This window comes from Lactuca serriola, chromosome 8 (genome assembly GCF_051521515.1).
Source record: "Lactuca serriola cultivar US96UC23 chromosome 8, Lser_US96UC23_V15, whole genome shotgun sequence".
NCBI classification, from domain to species: Eukaryota; Viridiplantae; Streptophyta; class Magnoliopsida; order Asterales; family Asteraceae; genus Lactuca; species Lactuca serriola.
Genome location: NC_136415.1, coordinates 124,587,679 through 124,593,479, shown reverse-complemented (window position 1 = coordinate 124,593,479; position 5,801 = coordinate 124,587,679).

Genomic DNA, 5,801 nt, shown 5'->3' with positions numbered 1-5,801 from the left:
CCCTTTTCATCATCTATCATGCTATCTATGGCTGCTGATTAGTTTTTAGTGGTTCGATTTTTAGCCTGGAGGCAAAAAACAGTAGGCAGAAACTGATGATTTGGATTTAGTTTTGATGACATAAATCAAGAAACATTAACTATGATCTTATGGTATATTTATACTCATGTACAAGAGTTTATGCAAAAATGTTGATTACATAGAATTTATAAAAACAACGAACAAAAAAGATGGTTTGAGGTGAGATCGTTGATGCTGATGGTCTTATGTTCCCAACAATACACGTTCGTTGACTTGAGTTTTTGAAGTTGGATTCGTCTATAAGAAAATTAACTTTAAACACCATTTCACTTTGAATCATCACCCTACACGGAAGAAATTACGAATGATTAAGGTTTCACGAATTGAAGGCAACTCTTGCTAATAGATTTGGTGATGTAAAAAAATGACAGTAGGGTAACAATCTAAAAACATCAATCAAAAATCATCATTAAGGGCTAATATGATGTTATTGGATATATCATGTCTAACATGTGAAAAAAGATAGTGATTGTATGGTCAAAATCTAAAAAGATGGTGATTGCATTTCTCTCTCTGGCGCTCTCTCTTTATCTCTCTCTAGATGGAGGAGTCGATGAACACTGTCTCCGTATTAAGATATAGTTAACAAAGAAACAAAAAGGTTTCACTTGTTGCATCACTTTGGTTTAAGGCAGAGAATTTGGATAGGATGTACTTAGGATATCTCTCTTGTTCACCGATGTAATCTCTGTCCTTGTAAGCTTGTTTTCTAAGCTTGCCAAGGCATCTACCGATAGATCCCTCTTCTTGGACTTCCTTTCTTTCTCCTCGACGACGGGGGGAAAGTTGAATACTTCACTTGCTTCCATCGTAATGGTCTCTTACTTGCTCGAACCTTGCTTTGATACCACGTGTCACGGGATGACTCTTTTAGACTAGTCAATAACGTGTGCCACTTAGTGCTTCTCCGACTAAGTCAGGCTAACTTCGACGATCTAACGAACTTGGGAAGCAAGAGTTACGACAAGGGACACTTCAAAAAAGCTTCTATTATATAACTCAACTTCTTTACAAGGCAACTTCTTGATGGTTTGGACAAATGAGTCCTCCCCTTATTTATAGGAACCTTACACCTCCTTAAATGGAAGTTTCTAGGTCCCGATCATTCTTGATTAATCTAGACTCTTCCTGTTATATACATAGATTTTACAAGACTCTAGAATATGGTAGACTTGTATATGATGTTCTAGAAATCTCTAAGTCGTCTCGACATTATCCAAATCATTCTTGTATGATCTAGCGGGTTCTAGATCCTTCCAAAGTCTTCCGGGTCGTTCTAGCTTCGTCTAGCGTCCTCTTGATTATTCCGGATCGTTCTCCTTTGTTCCACGGACATCTACAATAATCTAGCATCTTCCAGGGTCTCGTAGAGCATTTCTGATCTCTCCGGAGACTTCTCGAATATACTTGATCGTTCCGGAGTTCTCTAGACGATCGTGAAATTTTCCAGAAACTTGGTCCGTGACAATATGGTCTTAATTAGTGGCTCAATAAGCCTTTAGTAGTTAGGAAAAAGGATACAATGTTTGTTGTCATCATAGGAACCAACTCTTTAAATTGGATGTACAATAATAAACTAAAGTTTGGTAATTCAACCCAAAAAATTTAATTTTATTGGGTATCGTTTTGGTGGCATGATTGAGTGGTAAGGTGGGACAATCAGATGTCACCTCATCGACAAACGAATCAAAATTTATTATCTGTTGATATAAATCATCCAAATTTTACCTAATAGATAAGGCGATTGTTGATACTTGGTTGATTATGAATATCTATTATGGAGACCTTGTAAAAGATTGGAAATCTTTCAATCAAAAATTCAAAGAAAGTTTATATTATAACGGTCTACTAATGTCAATGGATTGGGTCTTCTATTTCATTGGCATAGCTGCTAGCCCTGTCGAAAATACCAGATATCCGAATTACCTACCTGATTTTTTCGGGTATTGGGGTAAATCGGGTAAAGTTTTCCGGGCAATCGGGTTACCCGATTTTTTTTCGGGTCGGGTAAAAGGTACATTTTTTGGGTTTCGGGTATACCCGAATTATCCGAATTACACAAATTATTTTAATAATTCCTTTTTTTTGTAGAGCTTGTATTATATAACAGATATTTGATCACGCTTAAATTAACTATCATTATTGTAAAACATAAATATATTTATTATGACAATACGACACTAATAATATTAAAAGTAATTTTTATATATCATCACGTTCTTTAAAACTTAACCGTTTTCTAGATTATAATTTTTATTACAACTAACAAACTCATTATCTTGACGAAATTTTAGAATATGGCAAAACTTATGGCTACATTTATTTTAAATATTTTAAACTTTTAAATTAAGATCTTTAGGTATTTGTTTTTTTTCACATCTTATTATATTAGATTAAGTTGTTAAAAAATTACTTGATATCTCATGGATCATTGACTAGAAAGTCTCAATGTTCAAAGCTTGAGTAACTTTGTTTGTCTCGTTTGTTTATATAAAGAAGACTAATAAAGCACGACGTATTTATTTCATTAAATTTATTTGTAGGTGAAATTAAAAAAAAAACCATATATTTCAGGTAATACCCGAATTACCCAAACCCAACCCAATACCCGAATTTAGTTTGGGTAGGGTAACAAGTAATTTTTCTAACATGAAAAATCCTAATTACCCGAAACTCGAAAAAATTACCCGTTCAACACCCCTAATAGCCGCCAACGACTAACTAATTGTGGAAAGTCCTTTATGTAATCTACATATACATACTCGCGAGAATCTCAGAGTTAAATTGAGATTGGATAGATAATTTACTTTTTATAGAAAAAGTGAATATATATATATATATATATATATATATATATATATATATATATATATATATATATTAATCAATTAATTCCATAAGGTTAAACCTATAATATGAGGCTATTCTTAGATTTTAATACTTAAAAAGACAAAAGTTTATAATTACTCTTATGTTTGTAAAATATCCCTGAGGACTTTCACTGAAAATATAACATCATGTCACTGGTCAACGTGATTTACAAAATTACAAAAATTTTAAATTTTCATTAATTATGCACGACGTAAGACCATTATGTGTTTTTTAGTTTTTGTGTGTGTGTGTGTGTATATATATATATATATATATATATATATATATATATATATATATAATTTTGTATATATAACTATTAATTTACGATTTTGACATATATAATTTCTTTAAAAATATTTCTACATGAATTATTGGATCGGAGTATTCCCCGAGTATTCCCGAGTTCTCGCGACTTGATAGGCGGCCGGACAGGTACCGAGTAAAGAGTTCTACAACCTTTCAGGGATCATAATTGTAATTTTAGTTAAAACCAAATTTAAATGATCCGTGTTTGAATGCTCCTCTTGACCTGTGTTTTTGAAAAAAAAGGTGTAGCCATTGATAAAGCTTAAAGCTTCAATCTCCTTTTTTTACACCATTTAATTATTTGTAAGTTATTTCTCCATTTACTGTTAAATACTTCCACTAATCAAATGCTCCGTGAACGTTCGTGAAAAGAGCCACACCACAACACGCCTACGAGGCTTGAGACGGTGTTTACGCGTCATCAGGTGCGTCAGCTCGTATTCCACGCATAGAAAATGCCTCCATATGTAAATGATATATTTGTCAAAAAACAAAATAACTAAAAAAACATATTACAAACAACAAACGATAAACTAAAAGAAATACTTAAATTCTAAAAACATGTAATGTTCGGTTCCTGAAATGTATTTAATTAAAAATTTATTCACTTTTGTATAGAAACTTGACGAGTTGGAGGCCTAAACCCGTCGAGTAGGAATAGAGTTGGACGCGGGTTGTGAAGTATACTCAACGAGTAGGACTGACATAATGAAACCCTAATTTTTAGGGTTTTGCACCATATTTAAACACCTTAACCTCCATAGGTTGACCTCATTTACAGCCTCCAAGTCCCAAACCCTAAATCTCGAAACCCTAATGCATTGTGTGAGTTTTGTGAGCCATCATTGAGAGAGTTTTGTGTGTTTAAAGCTTGTGGAAGAAGAAGAAGCTTGAGGACTCAAGAAAGAGTTTGTAGATCCATAAACTTCACCCCATCCTTGTCACTTTTTGGTAAGCAAGTCTCAAACTTTCCAAATAATTGCTTAGATCTCTTTCTTAACACTTTTATTGGGTTTTTGGTCCAAATATCTCTTTTTAATACCCTTGCAGATCTAGGGTCTTGAAGGGCTTTCATTGCATAAAGGTTCAAACTTTATGACCATAGAAACTCCATACAACCTTTAGACTACCATTTTGGCCTTTTAAGCTCCAAAGGGCCATGCATGAAGAGAAAGTTGAAGGCTTTACTTGTTCATTTAGCCTCTAAGGTCCAGATCTCGATTTGTACACCCTATCTTGAAGTATTGATGGCTTTTTGATCAAGATTTAATCTTTTAGAGTTAGGGTTTGAGCTAAATATCTTGGAGAAGGGTATTAACGGGTAAAGTTGGAAACTTTACCCTTCTAAGGACATTTTCACTCTATATCTAAAATATGGGACTTAGATTCGAAGAATAATGGCTTAATACATTAAGAAAGCTTAACAGACTGAAGAACTCGACGAGTTCATAAAGGAACTCGACGAGTTGGGTCGAAATGTCCCGATTCTGTAAAAGGAAGAACTCAACGAGTTCAATGATGACTCTACGAGTTGATTGGAGAAGTCCCGATTCTGTTGATAAGAGGAACTCGACGAGTTGGATCGTGATTTCAAGGTTTTATGATTTATGGAACTCGGCGAGTTGATGGACCAACTCGACGAGTTGAGTCAATCTAGATATTGACTTTGACTTTGACCAAAGTTGACCCTTAAGGGGTTATGAGTATGAAAAGGGTAATTAAGGGGAATATTTTATGTATAGGAGTTTGAGTGGGGTTGATTTCAGAGTCGAGGACAATTCAGCTACTTCACAGTATCTGAGGTGAGTTACTTTCCAGTAGAAGTGGGTCGAAGGCACCAATGCCGACCCACTAATAGTTGATTATAATTGGGATGATTGTCTTCGTGATAATTATCTAGTATGTCATTATCTGTTATGCTTTATGTGCTAGTATGCGATAATATTATGTGATAGTGGTAGAAGGGGTATGTTAGACCCCGTAGTCGATTGAGATAAACCGGAGGGTAGGTCGGACACTCAAATATGTCTGACAGTATGTTTATGCTATGTATTATGTGGTAGTGATAGGGGTGAAATAGTCCCTGTAACCGGTTGAGATAAACCGGAGGGTAGGTCGGGCGCCCATATATGCTTGGCAAGGTAGGTCGAGCACCCATATATGACAGGGTATGTCGAGCACCCAGATATGCTTGACAGGGTAGGTCGGGCACCTATATATGCTTGACATGGTAGGCCGGGCACCCAGATATGTCTGGCAGTATGTGATTATGTGGTATGATGAGGGAACTCACTAAACTTTGTGCTTACAGTTTCAGTTTTGGTTTCAGGTACTCCTCTTTGAAGGGGAAGGAGTCGGCATGATCGCAACGCATCACACTATATTTTCCGCACATGAGATCTCTGGGAGTTATACTCCGATATTGTTTTATCATGACATATTTTGACTATTGATACATTGGTTTTGATATGAGTTGATATTATGGATGTTTTCAGACAAATGGTTTTATAGTTATTAAATTAAAAATGAAATTTTTGGTC